The sequence below is a fragment of the Schistocerca americana genome, chromosome 7 (assembly GCF_021461395.2).
Source record: "Schistocerca americana isolate TAMUIC-IGC-003095 chromosome 7, iqSchAmer2.1, whole genome shotgun sequence".
Classification (NCBI taxonomy): domain Eukaryota; kingdom Metazoa; phylum Arthropoda; class Insecta; order Orthoptera; family Acrididae; genus Schistocerca; species Schistocerca americana.
In genome coordinates, this window is record NC_060125.1 from 528,326,918 (window position 1) to 528,345,933 (window position 19,016).

The 19,016-nt window shown below is 43.3% G+C and overlaps 1 protein-coding gene and 1 non-coding gene across 2 annotated transcripts in view; both read right to left on the reverse strand.

Annotated features, from left to right (window-relative positions):
• LOC124623063 (soluble guanylate cyclase 88E) overlaps positions 1–19,016 on the reverse strand; it is a 338,153-nt gene that overhangs the window by 143,352 nt on the left and 175,785 nt on the right. The window lies entirely within an intron of this gene.
• Trnat-ugu lies at positions 70–144 on the reverse strand. Its single transcript has one exon. It is a non-coding gene; the product is annotated as a tRNA-Thr (tRNA).

The window sequence follows — 19,016 nt, forward strand, 5'->3', positions numbered from 1 at the left end:
ACAATGAAATGAATACCCCTAGCTGCATACAGGTGTTGATATAAGTCAACGAGGACAGTTGAAAATGTGTGCCCCGACCGGGACTCGAACCCGGGATCCCCTGCTTACAAGGCAGACGCTCTATCCATTCTGAGCCACCGAGGACACAGAGGATAGTGCGACTGCAGGGATTTATCTCTGGCACGCCTCCCGTGAGACCCACATTCCCTACTTATTGTCCCGCACTATATTCATTGTGTCCCTGCCCATTATACTCACTACTCGCGGCGTGTTGCCGATTCCCGTAAGAGTTCTGGCACTGCTTGTGCGTCCGCACAGAAGAAGATGGTCAAATGGCCAGTAAGTGTTAACTGTATATATATATATATATATATATATATATATATATATATATATATATATATATATATATATATATATATATATATGTGTGTGTGTGTGTGTGTGAAGATCGTATCTGTTCTTTCGGACATGTCCATGACCATGCAGCTCGTTAGAATGAAATTACAATGAAATGAATACCCCTATCTGCATACAGACGTTGATATACATGCATAAACACATCCCATAAAAATGGGTGGTTGAAAACTGTGTGTCCTAGTGGTTCTGAAGTGAAACCAACTCCTTAAAACAGTTGATCGTTTACTTTTTGCCAATTTTTTCATATATTCGTAGCTTACTATGATAGTAAATGTTAATTTTGTGAAACATTTTAAAATTATATTCCAAAGTGAGATTACCTTCTTAAAACAACTGCGTGTTTAGTTTTCGCCAATTTCTTTTTGTATTCGTTGTTTACTATGATCATAAAGGTTAAGAATATGAAAAATTCTAAAACTGAGTATTTTGTAACATTGGTGAGACTCAAAGGGTTAAGAGTTATCAGTACTTGTTGATATTTGCTACTATGAGACACATCTCTTCTACTGCAGGTTATTTGCTATTACGAATGACCTACAGAACGCAAAAAGCAAATGAGGACGCATTCCGTTAAACCTGTTAGTACTGTTACTGCAAACCGCATTCACAGTTCCACTCAAGTGCAGCACGCACGTGAGTTATAATCGAATTATTAATAATCGAACCAGTTTGTGTTTTGGTAAGTTTGTAAAATGCTTTTACAATGCAATTTCATTTTTACAGCTATCAGCACAACGGAAGCCTATTATTCCACACTGGAAATAGCGGAGATGATCTTCTGTAGCGATCTGGCAACTGGGCAAATATCGAGCTAGTCTCCTATTTGCTTAAAAATATCCAGAACGCAGGATAACACAAAAATGTGTTCTCATTTGTCTTCTGCATTATGTAGGTCGTTCGTAATAGCAATGAGCTTGCGGTTGGAGAGATGTGTTTCACAGTAGCAAAGATGATCAAATACCCACAGCTCTTATGATATGCATTTTAGAGCCCATATTCACCAGAAATATGTTTCGTGGTTTACGTCTCTAAAAATAGGTAATACTTTTAAACACCCTGTGTATGACTTAGTATCAGGGAAAAAATGTTATTGGGATAAAACAGTTATTGCAACCTTATGGGTGAGTGGGCTTTGGTTGGTTGGGTGGTTGGTTGATTTTGGGGAGGGGACCAAACAGCGAGGTCATCGATCCCATTTCATTGGAGATTGATAGGGAACGAAGTCGGCGGTGGCCGTTCAAAGGAACCATCCTGGCATTTGCCTAAAGCGATTTAGGGAAATCACAGAAAACCTAAATCAGGATGGCCGGACGCGGGTTTGAACCGTCGTCCTCCCGAATGCGAGTCCAGTGCGCTGACCACTGCGCCACCTCGATCGGTGACTGGGGTCTGAAATGTAAACATAAATTGAAACGAAATATTTGAGCGTCGAATCCACAGTTTTAGGAGTCAGTGGACTGATTGGTGATAGTTTTTACGACATTTACGGTAGAAAATCGGTGTGACACATAAAGAATAATTTTTAAACGCTTGTAATAATTGCACAACCATGGCACACACCTAAGTTATTGTTTGGAAAAGAAACTATGGGATTAGGAAAATCCTGGATATGATTACACAGATGACTTACTTTCTAAGATAAAGTACTTTGCGGGTAAGACAAGTAGCCGTCCAGTTTGGTGAAGTGGGGGGGTAGAGGGGGGTGGGGGTGGATAGGTAAGCTTAAATCTGGAACGCCTGGAGCGGTCGTAACTGGATACATACATAAGCTGGAAAGCTATATTATTGCAACTCCTGGCACCACCAAGGACGGGTAGAGGATTTGAAGCGGTGACGTGTAAAAATATTTGATAAGGAAGTGTATTAGTATCTAATCTATAATTTTAGGCACTTCTACGCTAATTTGGTGACACTCCCATTATCCTTTAACTCATTTGGTTGGCGGTGGCTGTAGGAAGCGGTGATATGTAAGTTTAGCTCTCGAGCGTTTCGATTAGTTTCAGCCACAGTTAGTTCAAATGTCACTATCTGTAAAAGCAAAGTTACATGTAATCACTACATGTAAAGGGTGTACACGATGAGTGATTTGGTGTTATTAATGTAAAAAGACAGAACATAAGGATACAAGATATGGTAGAAGATTGTTAGATTCTGACATTTGCTAAAGCACCGTTGTACCACTTGAAATTGCAATAGAGCAAACAAATAACATCCGCAGCGAAATGCGACTACGATGTCATTTACGGAATTCTGCGTGACTGTGACTCCCAACCACAAGAGGTTAATCAGTCCGTGATGCTATTAGAGGGTGTTGTATACTTAAAAACAAATCTCAGAGCCCTAAAACAATAGCGAAACTAGGAAGACTTGCAAAGAATCGACAGCTGGTGCAGGGATTTGCAGTTAGCCGTCAACGTAAAAGTGACTTATTGCGCATACATAGGGGTAAAGACCAGTTATTGTTTGATAACACAGTTCTTGAAGAGTAAGTGGAAACAGCTACATCCAACATATATCTGACAGTCCATCACGATTTAAAGTCGAACGGACTGATACTTGAGTATTGCTATAGCTACAGCTACAGCTACAGCTACAGCTACATCTACATCTACACACTCCGCAAGGCACCGTACTGTGCGTAGCGAAGGGTACTCTCTACCATTACCAGTAGTTTTTTTACCTGTCCCACTCGCAGATAGAGCGATGGAAAATGACTGTCTATATATCTCCGTATCAGCCCCAACTTCTCGTGTCCTATCTTTGTGGTCCCTACGCGAAATGTATGTTGGCGGCAGTAGGATCGCGCACTCAGCTTCAATGGAAATGGAAATGAGCGTTTGGCGTCATTGGCCGGGAGGCCCCTCGCGGGGCAGGTCCGGCCGCCATATCGCAGGTCTTATTACATTCGGCGCCACATTGGGCGACCTGCACGCCGGATGGGGATGAAATGATGATGAACACAACACAACACCCAGTCCCTGAGCGGAGAAAATCTCCGACCCAGCCGGGAATCGAACCCGGGCCCAGAGGACGGCAACCCGTCACGCTGACCACTCAGCTACTGGGGCGGACTCAGCTTCAATAGTCGGATCTCTAAACTTTCTCAGTAGCTTTTGTAACGGGACATCCTCCTCTAGCATTACTATTCCTCAACAGTAGTTGTCGATACCAGTACTATTTTTCGAATTTTGGACAGGTCAGTATTATCTCAGTTGCTTTTCTGAAAACTTTCACATAATTTTATACACAGCACGTTATGTTTCAAGCTAAAAGTTATGAAAAGGAATTACTTTATAAAATATTTTAGTTTAGATGTTAAATCGATAAGTACTAGCTGTAAATGCACAGTTAAAATTTTTTTTTAGAATTATTTGAAATTACGAAATATTTACACACTTAAAATTTCTATTATTAATTACGTAATCCCGTACTGTTTACTATGTTTATATGCGGATTCATTTAAATAATAATATTCGATAATAGTAATGTATAGAAAGCTAGTAGGAATTCCTTTGTTAAGAAAAATTGTAAACCGTTTGGAATATCGTCTTTCCGCAGTGTGAGAGAGTCGTAAGCTTGCCTCAGATTTGATCGGACGTATTTTTGTTTAATAGGTGCGGACAATGTAATTTCGTCTTGGTTAATGGAAGCCTCAAAAGACTGTACGATATAATAAAACGTGAGAAAATGTATTTACATAAAAAAACCATTTTTCAACAACAATCTTCAAATTTACTTAGTTCAAACCGACCGTGAGGGCCTGGTGTGAGACACAGTCAGCTTCAAGACTCAGACCTCTAGACAAGAACTGTAGCCGTATCAACATGATAAGCTAGGTAAACTTGAAAGTTTACTGTAATCCTCGCTCTTCTCAAAATCTTCATGAAGGCTTTGCTTATTAATTACTTGTACTGCGCATTGTTTAATGTGGACAATAGCTGGAAGAAGGAAGAAGGGGGGAGATTACGTCTCCTTCCCTCCAGGGATTCCCATTTGAGTTCCCGAAGAATCTCCGTAACACTTACGTGTTGTTCGAACCTGTCGGTAACAAGCCTAGCAGCCCGCCTCTGAATTGCTTCAACGTCTTCCTTTAATTCGACCCGGTGCGTGTCTCAAACACTCGACCAGTACTCAAGAATAGGTCGCACTAGCGTCCTATGTGGGATCTCCTACACTTTTCTAAAACCCTCCGAAAAACCGAACTCGACCATTCTCCTTCCCTAGCGCAATACTCACATGCTCCTTCCATTACATATCGCTTTCCAGCGTTACGCCTAGATACTCAAACGACATGACCGTGTCGAGCAGGACACTACTAATGCTATATTCGAACATTACGGGTTTGTTTTTCCTAGTCATTCACATTACCTTACATTTTTCTACACGTAGAGCCAGGTGCCATTCATTACACCAATTAGAAATTTTGTCCAAATCATCTTTTATCGTACCACAGTCAGTCACTTTCGACTTTCGACTTTTCTGGAAACTAGAAATCTACTCTGTAGGAATCAGCATGGGTTTCGAAAAAGACGGTCGTGTGAAACCCAGCTCGCGCTATTCGTCCACGAGACTCAGAGGGCCATAGACACGGGTTCCCAGGTAGATCCCGTGTTTCTTGACTTCCGCAAGGCGTTCGATACAGTTTCCCACAGTCGTTTAATGAGCAAAGTAAGAGCATATGGACTATCAGACCAATTGCGTGATTGGATTGAAGAGTTACTATATAACAGAACGCAGCATGTCATTCTCAGTGGAGAGGTCTTCCGAAGTAAGAGTGATTTCAGGTGTGCCGCAGGGGAGTGTCATAGGACCGTTGCTATTCACAATATACATAAATGGCGTTGTGGATGACATCGGAAGTTCACTGAGGCTTTTTGCAGATGATGCTGTGGTGTATCGAGAGGTTGTAACAATGGAAAATTGTACTGAAATGCAGGAGGATCTGCAGCAAATTGACGCATGGTGCAGGGAATGGCAATTGAATCTCAATGTAGACAAGTGTAATGTGCTGCGAATACATAGAAAGATAGATCCCTTATCATTTAGCTACAAAATAGCAGGTCAGCAACTGGAAGCAGTTAATTCCATAAATTATCTGGGAGTACGCATTAGGAGTGATTTAAAATGGAATGATCATATAAAGTTGATCGTCGGTAAAGCAGATAACAGACTGAGATTCATTGGAAGAATTCTAAGGAAATGCAATCCGAAAACAAAGGAAGTAGGTTACAGAACACTTGTTCGTCCACTGCTTGAATACTGCTCAGCAGTATGGGATCCGTACCAGATAGGGTTGATAGAAGAGATAGAGAAGATCCAACGGAGAGCAGCGCGCTTCGTTACAGGATCATTTAGTAATCGCGAAGGCGTTACGGAGATGATAAACTCCAGTGGAAGACTCTGCAGGAGAGACGCTCAGTAGCTCGGTACGGGCTTTTGTTAAAGTTTCGAGAACATACCTTCACCGAGGAGTCAAGCAGTATATTGCTCCCTCCTACGTATATCTCGCGAAGAGACCATGAGGATAAAATCAGAGAGATTAGAGCCCACACAGAAGCATACCGACAATCCTTCTTTCCACGAACAATAAGAGACTGGAATAGAAGGGAGAACCGATAGAGGTACTCAAGGTACCCTCCGCCACACACCGTCAGGTGGCTTGCGGAGTATGGATGTAGACGTAGATGTAGATGTAGACATCCGCCCATACACCGTAGCATCATAAGCAAAAAACCGCAGATTGCTGCTTATCCTATTCAGCAGATCATTTATGTATAAAGAAAATATTAGCGATCCTATCACACCGACGCGCTCCTGACGATACCCTTGTCTCTGAACACTCGCCGTCGAGCACACCATACTGGATTCTATGACTTAATAAATGTTAGAGCCACTCACAGTCTGGGACCTATTCCATATGGTTGTACCTTCGTTAACAGTTTGCAGTGGAGTACGTGTCAAATGCTTTTCGGATATCTAGGAATATTGAATCTACCTTTTACCCTGCATCCGAAGTTAGCAGTATATAGTGTGAAAAAAGGTCAAGCTGAATTTCACATGAGCGATGCTGTCGAAAACCGTGCTGATTCGTTGACATAAGCTTTTCGGTGTCTGGGAAATTTGTTATATTCGAACTGAGAATATGTTCTGGAATTCTACAACAAACCGATTTTAAGGATACTGGTCTATAATTTTGAGAGTCCGTTCTTTTACTCTTCTTATATACAGGAATCACCTGCGCTTTTCCCAGTCGATTGAGAATTTGCGCTGGATGAGAGATTCGAGATTAATGCAAGCTACGTAAGGGTCCAGTGCCCTAGATTAGTCTTTGTAAATCTGAACTGGGATTCTATCGGGATCTAATGGCTCTGAGCACTATGGGACTCAACTGCTGAGGTCATTAGTCCCCTAGAACTTAGAACTAGTTAAACCTAACTAACCTAAGGACATCACAAACATCCATGCCCGAGGCAGGATTCGAACCTGCGACCGTAGCGGTCTTGCGGTTCCAGACTGCAGCGCCTTTAACCGCACGGCCACTTCGGCCGGCTTCTATCGGGATCTAGTGACTTATTTGTTTTCAGCTCTCTACTTTGACACCATTACCTGGAAGGAGTGCTAGAAGAAATAGAGAAGACATAAAGAAAAGAATTCTCGCATCCTAACTTGTAAATTTAGTGAGTGCTGAAGCGTGTTCGGAATGCTCTTCCAATTCCAGTGGCTAACGCAAGAAGACAGGCGTAATGCACCACGGTGTGCTTTACCGTTAAAAATTTCGAGAGCGTCCGCTCCTAGGAGAGTGACCGAGAAGTCCTTCTTCGCAAAATGACCGTGATGGTAAAAGCAGAGAGATTCGCTCTCATGCTGAGGCTCACCACTATCCCGCGCACCATTGGCGACTGGAATGAGAAACACGAGAACTGACAACGGTACATGAAGTGCCCTCAGCCACACATCGCATGATGGCTTGTGAAATATAAGAGCCAAAGAGACTGGTAGACCTACCTAATATCGTGTAGTGCCCCCGCGGGCACTCAGAAGTGCAGCAACACGACGTGGCATGGACTCGACTAATGTCGGAAGTAGTACTGGAGGGAACTGACACCATGAATCCTGCAGTAGTGCCTGTAAATTGGTAAGAGTACGAGGGGGTGGAGATCTCTTCTGATCAGCACGTTGCAAGGAATCCCAGATATGCTCAGTAATGTTGATGTCTGGGGAAAAATGGCTCTGAGCACTATGGCACTTAACTGCTGAGGTCATCAGTCGCCTAGAACTTAGAACTACTTAAACGTAACCAAAGGACATCACACACATCCATGCCCGAGGCAGGATTCGATCCTACGCCCATAGCGGTCGCGCATTTCCAGACTGTGCGCCTAGAACCGCTCGGCCACTCCGGCCGGCGATGTCTGGGGAGTTCGGTGGCCAGCGGAAGTGTTTAAACTCAGAAGCGCGTTCCTGGAGCCACTCTGTAGTAATTATGGACGTGTGGGGTGTCGCATTGTCCTGTTGGAATTGCCCAAGTCCGTCGGTATGCACAATGGACATAAACGGATGCCGGTGATCAAACAAGATGCCTTCGTAACGTTTCACCTGTCAGAGTCGTATCTAGACGTATAATGAGTCCCATATCACTCCAACAGAACACGCCCCACTCCATTACAGAGCCTCCACCAGCTTGAACAGTCCCCTGCTGACATGCGGACTCCATGGATTCATGAACTTGTCTCCATACCACCCATACACGTCCATCCACTCCATACAATGTGAAACGAGACTCGTCCGACCAGGCAACATGTTTCCAGTGTCGATGTGGACAGTTCCAGGTGAGGCGCAAGACTTTGTGTCGTGCAGTCGTCAAATGTACACGAGTGGGCCTTCGGCTCCGAAAGCCCATATCGATTATGTTTCGTTGAATGGTTCGCAAACTGACACTTGTTGATGGCCCAGCATTGAAATCTGCAGGAATTTGCGGAAAGGTCGCACTTCTGTCGCGTTGAACGATTCTCTTCGGTCGTCGTTGGTCCTGTTTTTGCAGGATGTTTTTCCGGTCGCAGCGATGTCGGAGATTTGATGTTTTACCGGATTCCTGATATTCCCGGTACACTCGACACTCGTGAAGTGGTCGTATGGGAAAAACCCCACTTCATCACTACCTCAGAGATTCTGTGTCCCAGCGCTCGTGCACCGACTATAACTCCACGTTCAAACTCACTTAAATCTTGATAACCTGCAATTGTAGCAGCAGTAACCGATCTAACAATTGCTCCAGACACTTGTTGGCTTATATAGCCGTTGCCGACTACAGCCCCGTAATATGCTTGTTCAGATATCTATGTATTTGAGTACGCATGCCTATACCAGTTTCTCTGGCGCTTCATTGTTGATGTACATGCAGACAGATAACCTACAGAAACCTCTGAGTATTCGTGTCCTCCCTGTTTCGGCAATGGGGACCTGGTAGTGCAGAACGGCGTAGGCAACTCGCCGGAAGGCGAGCGATTGCCATGATGCAGCAGGCACGTTCCTCGGACCCGTATGAGCTCGCTGTTGGCTGCCGGCCGGCATACGGGCTGTGCAACCGTAAGATAAGCGGCCCAGCCGCACCTGCCCAACTAGTTCTTCTGCACTGGGTATTAAAAAATCGCTTCAGCTGTATTTAGTCCTTTACTGTCGCATCACTACTGGTTTCGTGGCACTGAAAGCCACATTTTCAGGTGGCCGACAATGAATGCTGGGTAAAAAGTTTCCTAGTTTTTCCGCTCTAATGTTTTAGTTGTATGTTCACCTGAAGATGTACCTTTTAGTACCACGAAACCTGGAGTGATCCAATAATAAAGGACTGAATACAGCTGAAGCAGTTTATTAATACCCAAGATGACTACTCATAGCTGTGCTTGCCCTACCTAGAAAGTTGTCTACTTTTTCTGCGTCTCTCGCCTCTCTGAGAACATTTCTCTTGCAGAACATCGGTCTGGAAGGAAGTAATGTATGCGTTCATTTAAATAGTTAGACACCTGGTGACAACTGATGCAAAAGCGTGGGTGTTGGGGTCGTGTCGGGTGGAAGTGTAGCGACGTGTAAGGAATTTCTCGAACAATTTCAACCAAACCTGGTACATGTACCACATATCGGCTTGGAAAAACATTGGGCGGGAGACACGCCTAGCCTCACCAGGCGTGGGAAATATTTGAAAATGGCTGTTAATACGTTGCCTGTCAGAAAAAGTGGAGCACCCATGAGATATGGTATGATATCAGTGTAACTTCGTACACGTACACACCATAGACGAGAATGTAAATAATTGGAGCTACAATTCTCTGCAACAGGCGATTTAGTGTTGTTTGTGTTTAATGTTGTTTCCAGACCTGATAGCCTAAAGAAGTTGGGATGAACAGCATCGGATGTTGACTGATCACCGAGAAGGCGCGTAGTCCTGTGAGACAGCGTTATCAGCTTTTTGAAATGGGCCTCACTGTGGATCTTCGTTGGATCAAATCGTGCCGAATCCAGATTTGCGGGTCGCTCTCGTGTGGCAATGGCCCCATGCTGGACAGCATGGGAACGTGAGCGCAGGCGTCCTCGTCGGCAATGGTTCTGGTCGACCACATCTTGACCAACACAAGGCGGAATCGCCGTATTGTGCTCTAAGCACATCGTAAATCATTAAAATATGTACATGTCATTCAAGTAGAAGCGATTGATTCCCTTCAACACCCTGTGTCATTTCGCCCCATTGGTCAGAGACAATCAGCAGCTGGACGAAGGAATTACCGTCCCATGAGTTGGCTGCTAGTAACAACACACCGCGAATGGCTGCGTTTGGAGTGGTGCCGTGGCTGGAAACCATGAACTGCCGATGAACGGCGTCGCATAGTGTTCAGCGAAGATCGTTTTACTGCAGTCCCACTCTTCCAATGTTTTGGAGAGGCACAGTGGTGTTACTGCTGGCATCAGGGTGTGGAGGGCCATCGGGTAAGAGTTCAGGTCACGGTTAGCAGTGATGGACATTCTGCGTCCGCCTCTTATGTGACAGGACAATGCTCATCCGCACATGGTACCTGTCTGATCTGTTTACGTGATATTCTAGTATTCTTGAGGCCAGCAAGATTCCCAGTTGGGATAGATAAAACACCTGTGGGACTAGCTCGGTTTTAGATTCCGTCTCGGTGATGACACCTAGCCTGCCGGTGTGGCCGAGCGGTTCTAGGCGCTTCAGTCTGGAACCGGGCGACAACTACGGTCGCAGGTTCGAATCCTGCCTCGGGCATGGATGTGTGTGATGTCCTTAGCTTAGTTAGGTTTAAGTAGTTCTAAGTTCTAGGGGACTGATGACCTCAGCTCTTGTCCCATAGTGCTCAGAGCCATTTGAACCATTTGATGACACCTTTCACAACCGAATCAATGGCTCTGGCTCTGAGCACTATGGGACTTAACTTCTGATGTCATTAGTCCCCTAGAACTTAGAACTACTTAAACCGAACTAACCTAAGGACATCACACACATCCATGCCCGAGGCAGGATTCGAACCTGCGACCATACCGGTCGCGCGGTTCCAGACTGTAGCGCCTGGAACCGCTCGGCCATCCCCGTCGGCACTGAAAAAACACCACATTCACTCTCAACCCTTGTCCTTCCCTTCTGCATGACTCGTTATTTTTGGCAGGCAATATAAATATTCAAATGCCTCTGAGGTCGTTCGCTGATTGGTGACGATCCCGACGACGGTTCACCCCTACTCATTGAGTGGAGGTAGGTAAATGGAAATGTCGTGTGGCTAGGGCCTCCCGTCGGGTAGACCGTTCGCCTGGTGCAGGTCTTTCGATTTGACGCCACTTCGGCGAGTAAGAGGGACAAATAACAAAGATTGCAATGCCGAGTAATCTAGAAGTTTTTTAAAAATTAAAATTAATTTTTATTTGTTGTTTCCCCACACATTATGTGCCAAATAACATGATATGTGCAGCTAGATGTAGGTTAGATGCACTAAATGAATTTCCGCAACTAGTCTAAGAAGAGAGGTGCTACGACTGTACTCTGTCCTGAAAGCACTCTGCGGCCATTACGGCGGCCAGCTCTGGCGCTCTGACGAGATAGGGTGTGCTCGCTGGCTCGTGGGCCGCCCGTAAAAGCGCAGAGCATCTGCCCGCGTCTGCTCGCCTTCCTAGTGCTCCTACCTTCCTGACAAACGCCTAACGCGAAGGGTCTGCGCCATTTAGGACTGCCCAGCGGAAATGAGACCGCCGAATTTGCAGTGCAGCGAGTTCCGTAATGACCTATGCAATTGCGGGAACAAAGGAGATGCTGGGGAAACCGCCTGGGGCGGTGTGCGGTGCCGTTGGCTCCGTCATACGAGGCGGAACACTAGTTGAGTGGTAAGAGTGATGCTGGTGCGGCACAGTGCTTGTCTCCAGCTCGCATTAGAAAGTGCAGCCACGAAGACAGCGTTGAAAGAGATCTTGTATAGTGGATAGTAACGCAAGCACGAGTGAAAATTCGAGGTACGACAGGACAGGATGATAACAGGATGAAGACACGCGGAATCTCAGTTCGGTATTAATGCTTGTTCCAAATTTTATTCATTTGTCTCTTGTTTGCATTTATACGAACAGGGAAGGGTGGGATGCTAACGCGGTCCAACATGCTGCGCTTTATTCTACGAATAAAATAATAAAAAAATCTTAAAAGTAATCTTTCAAAGCCGGTGTTTAAGTTTTTGGTGATTTTTGGGCACTGGACCGTGATCGAAGGCATTGTAACACCACGTTTTATTGCGGAGAGAACTGTGTCACGTACTGCAGTTGTGTGTAGGAACCAAAGATGTTACTTCTTGCGTAAGAAAAGCGAACATTATCGTTGCACTATCTCTGATTTTATTATCTCTGTTGCTGAATGTAATATCAAGGACTCTGGTTTGCTCTTGCTGTGATAAATACGAAAGGAACTTGTGATTGTGAATATTACGTATTACAACTCGATAGTAAGGGTAAAGCCGACCGGAGTGGCCGTGCGGTTCTGGGCGCTACAGTCTGGAGCCGAGCGACCGCTACGGTCGCAGGTTCGAATCCTGCCTCGGGCATGTGTGTGATGTCCTTAGGTTAGTTAGGTTTAACTAGTTCTAAGTTCTAGGCGACTGATGACCTCAGAAGTTAAGTCGCATAGTGCTCAGAGCCATTTGAACCATTTGAACCAGTAAGGGTAAAAGTTCTGTTAAAGGAAGAAATAAACTAGTGCTCATCTCTGATAAATAATTAGGTGAATCTCGGAAGTAAATATTACTCTTTCTAGTCATTCTAATTACTATGGAAAGTTTCGCGCACAGTATGTCGACGTAGAGTTAAAAGTGACGCTAGTGATATTGGCGAACGAGCCTGCAAATAAAAACGGGGCATTGAACGGACTCAGGAGCACACAACTATAAATCTGCCACAGCTCTTTACCAACGTATTACCACACGACAAAACACATACAATGAATGTAACTCCATATTCTGGTGGACTATGGGACTACCGCTGTTCAATGTTCAATAAAAAAAAATACCAATCGCCTATACAACGGCGATTAGTATTGTTTTTATTAAACATATACAAGGCGAATTTAGTTTCGATGGACATTTCAATACACCTCTTTTAAAACCAAGAATACATGCTAATCTTGTCTATAAAATCATAAAATACAATAAAAATAACAATATGGCGTATTTCTCAGACCAATGTCATATCTTCCAGTGTAGGAGACATCATCAGAGGCTATAACGATTCCGAAAGCAGATAGTCTCGAACAAGCTCAGCAACCCAAAGGGTCGAACTTAAATGCATCTCCACACTGATGGTTGTGGGTTCATACATTCACACTGAAGGTTGTCGATTCATTGACCATCGAAGCGAATCAGTTATAAGAAAGCGTGGTGTCTGTTCTTCGGATGTGGCGGGGGGGGGGGGGGATGTGAGCAGAGAAATGGGATGTAGAAGCTAGGACGCAGGTAGGATTGTAATTATTCGAGAGGAGCGGGTCGGCGACTTCAATTGGAATGGAAGAAATGACATAGATTGTAGTTAATACGACGGGTAGATTCCTCATCATCATCATCATCATTTAAGACTGATTATGCCTTTCAGCGTTCAGTCTGGAGCATAGCCCCCCCTATACAGTTCCTCCATGATCCCCTATTCAGTACTAACGTTGGTGCCTCTACTGATGTTAAACCTATTACTTCAAAGTCATTCTTAACCGAATCCAGGTACCTTCTCCTCGGTCTGTCCCGACTCCTCCTACCCTCTACTGCTGAATCCATGAGTCTCTTGGGTAACCTTGCTTCTCCCATGCGTGTAACATGACCCCACCATCTAAGCCTGTTCGCCCTGACTGCTACATCTATAGAGTTCATTCCCAGTTTTTCTTTGATTTCCTCATTGTGGACACCCTCCTGCCATTGTTCCCATCTACTAGTACCTGCAATCATCCTAGCTACTTTCATATCCGTAACCTCAACCTTGTTGATAAGGTAACCTGAATCCACCCAGCTTTCGCTCCCATACAACAAAGTTGGTCGAAAGATTGAACGGTGCACAAGATTGAACGGTGCACAGATAACTTAGTCTTGGTACTGACTTCCTTCTTGCAGAAGAGAGAAGATCGTAGCTGAGCGCTCACTGCATTAGCTTTGCTACACCTCGCTTCCAGTTCTTTCACTATGTTGCCATCCTGTGAGAATATGCATCCTAAGTACTTGAAACCGTCCACCTGTTCTTTGTTCCTCCTATTTGGCACTCAATCCGTTTATATTTCTTTCCCACTGACATTACTTTCGTTTTGGAGATGCTAATCTTCATACCATAGTCCTTACATTTCTGATCTAGCTCTGAAATATTACTTTGCAAACTTTCAATCGAATCTGCCATCACAACTAAGTCATCCGCATATGCAAGACTGCTTATTTTGTGTTCACATATCTTAATCTCACCCAGACAGTCTATTGTTTTCAACATATGATCCATAAATAATATGAACAACAGTGGAGACAGGTTGCAGCCTTGTCTTACCCCTGAAACTACTCCGAACCATGAACTCAATTTACCGTCAACTCTAACTGCTGCCTGACTATCCATGTAAAGACCTTTAATTGCTTGCAAAAGTTTGCCTCCTACTCCATAATCTTGTAGAACAGACAATAACTTCCTCCTAGGAACCCGGTCATATGCCTTTTCTAGATCTATAAAGCATAGATACAATTCCCTGTTCCACTCATAACACTTCTCCATTATTTGCCGTAAGCTAAAGATCTGGTCCTGACAACCTCTAAGAGGCCTAAACCCACACTGATTTTCATCCAATTTGTCCTCAACTAATACTCGCACTTCCCTTTCAACAATACCTGAGAAGATACCTCTGTAGTTGTTACAATCTTTTCTGTTTCCATGTTTAAGGATTGTGTGTGATTACTGCTTTCGTCCAGTCTGATGGAACCTGTCTCGACTCCCACGCCATTTCAGTTATCCTATGTAGCCATTTAAGACCTGACATTCCACTGTATTTGATGAGTTCCGACTTAATTTCATCCACCCCAGCCGCTTTATTGCACTGCAATCTATTGACCATTTTTTCCACTTCCTCAAATGTGATCCTATTTCCATCATCATTCCTATCCCATTCTACCTCGAAATCTGAAACATTACTGATCGCATTTTCACCTACATTGAGCAACTCTTCAAAATATTCTCTCCATCTGCCCAAGGCATCCACAGGATTCACCAGCAGTTTTCCTGACCTGTCCAAAATACTTGTCATTTCCTTCTTACCTCCCTTTCGAAGACTACTAATTACACTCCAGAATGGTTTTCCAGCAGCTTGACCCATAGTCTCCAACCTGTTTCCACAGTCTTCCCACGATTTCTTCTTGGATGCTGCAATTATCTGTTTGGCTTTGATTCCTTGATCGAGGAAATCATCCTGGGAAAGGACATGAAGTGTTTGGATAGGAAAGGTAGGTGGGTCGTGCTGATAGAGGGACAGCAATAGGTCCATAATTTCCAAGGCTGGGAATGCATTGGAGTATTAGGAACCCATTTTTTGGGAGAAATAAGATTGGGGTAAACATTTCAGATGTTTGAAGATGTGTGGGAACTTTATCAAGTGGCAGATAATACCGGTGAGTGGAGAGTAAACGGCAAGCCAGGCAGAGTGGATGAGGCTATAGGGTTTTGAAGTAGTGGTAGAATCTGGGAGTGGCGGCGATTCAAAAAAAATTTGCATAGATGAGATTGGGACGTATGAATGTCTTTTATGTGTCATAATCCCAGTATTTAGATCTTGTGCTCTGTCGTTTTACATTTTTAGTCTGTTGTGAATTTTCTTTGGAAGGTCATTGGGCGATGGTTCGAAATTAGATTTCGATCCAGGTGGGAGGGAGGGGTTCCTCTTAAAAATAATAGCTGTGTTTTTTGCAGGGTTGATTTTTGCTTTCAGAACTGACCGGGGCTTACTCCCTTAGTTTTGCATTGAGTGGATGAAGACTTGGAATTCACACATTCCGACACAACGGGTCTGGATCAACAGCATGATTATATCCTCCTGGAATGACAACATTCAACAGGCAGCAGGAAGACAGCAGCTGCAGGGCATCCCACTCTAGGAGTGTTTACGTAATGAGGTGAATTGTGACATCTATAATACAGAGCCCGCAATTTATTCAGAGGCAGCGAACAAGATGGCGCTATGGCCAGTTAATATGTACAATACTCGAGGCAAGTTGTGAGGCGGATGGTTGAATTTTTTATGCTGTTATTTAAAAGTGGAATGTTATGTAGAAAAGAGAAAAGATGCAATTCCCTACCGTTTAACCATATGTGGGGCGGCAGGTGGAATTATGTTGTTTATTATATATGTTTCTATTATTTATACTGTCTTTCGCCGTTCTCAACACTGGCTCTCTAACTACAATATTGGTAACCAGAAAGTGATTAGCAAAACGTGAAGCCTGTAATTAGAATTCCTAGTGCCCACTTCATCTGAGAAACACACTTACAGCTGCAGCTTATAGCTCTGAGAAATTAGGAGATTGTCTGGGATTCATAATCAAAAAAGGATTTTCTAAAAATTGTTCAGTGTATTCGGAAAGTCACATATATAAAAAAAAAAAAGGAATCCACACAATCTGACTAACAGAGCAGTTCAGAGTCTAATGCGCTGATGCAACTATAACTGTCCAAATTAACTGTTTAAATGAATGCTCGCCATAATTTGATGATAATGTACATCAAACGCCACGCTAAATAATGGTAGAATGTTTGTCCCGCGGCGGCACGTGAAAATACGACATACGCAAACTGAAGATAGATAATTAAGGTCATCCCAGAATTAACATTTCTCTCGAAAATGATTTCATGGTTACGTGTATCCCGAGCAACTTAATACGGCATCCGAGGCTGTTTATAGCAATGATACTGACGCGACGCGACGCGACTCCCGGCACAGGTGGTGCGCTATTCAGCGTCTGGAGAGAACTGGGGCCTTGCCTTCCTCGCGCAGCGTTCTTATATATAAAGCCGCGGTGCGGACGGCTAAGGGAACGCCTGATCAAATCGGCTCTCCCGACGAGCCGCTGGGCTAGTAATGCACCACTTAATGTTATTGAATAAATCATAGCTTCTTTTGCTGATGGCCAATGAAGCTCTCAATTTAAATGTGCATTCAGCACACAGGTAAGTAATCATAATAAAAGTTTGACGTGGCTAAGTTAAATATTTTGGGCGAGGGAATTAATTTAATTACACTACACTCAGTAGACGAGCTCTGAACTTGCCCTTTGGAGATACGCTATTGCTATAGTTTTATAGTTATTCAAATGAAACTTCTCACATCTTTATGGTTATAGCGGATCTCCATTCTACTTAAATATAAACATCCTAGCCTTATTTATTAGCCTACTTAATCTATCTTGCTTCCTTAATTTTTAAGACAAAACCCAAAAAATTATGAATTTGAACTAAAATCTTAATTTGTGAGATCGAAAGTACTGTTTCTATTAAATAATTATGGAAAAGGAATCTACATACAAATTTTTAAGTCTCTAGCTCTTTTCTGTTGCGCCAATGATTTTTACAGAAAAACGTCCAGATTTTGAAAATGGTTAAAGTTATTGAACTGACATTCAACACATATTAATTTATTATTACTCCTGACATGCTAGAAACATTTTAGGTTATTTACTTGATTTTTAAAGTATTGCGCAACATTTATGACGTCAGAGCTAGTTACAGCGGACTGGCTGGCACACAATGGAAAGACTGATGTGAATATACTACGGCGTGAGTAGGCTGCTTCCCTACAAAGTGGATAATTTGCGAAGTAGTTTGTAGGAAGCAATGGTTCAGTTCTAGAGTATGAACGTCGAACAAGACTAACGTAGGAAAAGCGTGCGGGAAGGGGAAGCATTGTGGACGTACTGGACGACAATAGAAGCGCGACCATAGTGTGAGGAACGCACTGAAAGACACTCTCGGTTGGTCGACTAAGAAGAGGAAGGCAAGGAGGTAGGTGGCGGTTTTAGAAATCAGGAGTGTTTGCTGAGGATGCTAACTTTGAAGTGATCGATGGAGAGACGAATATATTGAGAGTATCTGATTTCTCAGTCAAGTTCGTAGTAAATAAACAGAGACTGATTAATAGTTAATTATAAAAATTTAATTAGAACTAGTTAGACTATTTTACTAACCGAACATTCTCGTATCAAAAATTTAACGAAGACTCAAATTAATTTGTTTTATTATAATTCTAGTCTTAAATCACAAACGTTTTCTTGTAATCAGGTATTCGTTTCGGACGGAACTGACTATCTGCAGACCTAGAAAATGTAAGCACATAAAGATAGTCTAATTTACAAAACACTCCTAACTGTTCGAATATAAAGCAAAAAGGACTATAAAACATCTGTATAACATATCCATACCCGAGTATAAACGTCTTGCATTACACGTGATCGTGCAGTAAAAAAAAAAAGTATCTAAAAGAGCATCGTTGAAGCGTACATACTGTACATGATGAGAAACTCAGCTAGATAATACTACAGTGCCTGTGTTGTCAAGAACGATGCAACGTTCCTTCGGGCTTGCAGGAGCGACGACATATGGAAGTTTGGGTCTGGTCGCGAGTTGAGCACGGATAGCCAGAGCGGTTAAGACTGGGTTGAAGTCGTGGTCCGGTATAGATTTTCATTGTCGTCATTCCATTAAGCGGTTGATGGTTGTTCTCAAAGAGAACGGCGAATACATTTAATGTATTTCATAGAGTCAGTTATACTGTCGTGCAGCGGCCAGAAACGTACCTTCATCCATGCCCGCTAGATGTCACCACTGCAGGTCAGGTTACATGATTTCAAAAAGTACATCCTGTGTACTCAAGTACTAAAAAAAGTTAGTTCACATTTTATAACAGGAAATGTAGAAGATAATACGGAGATGATTGTCCTTCCACCTCATATAAATTCAATGGGAAAGGAGGCTGTATTAAAACAAACACATATGTTAGAAGATTACAGTGACTTTTTATACAATCAGTGTAATTACAGAAAGAATTACAGCTTGATAGTGAAAAC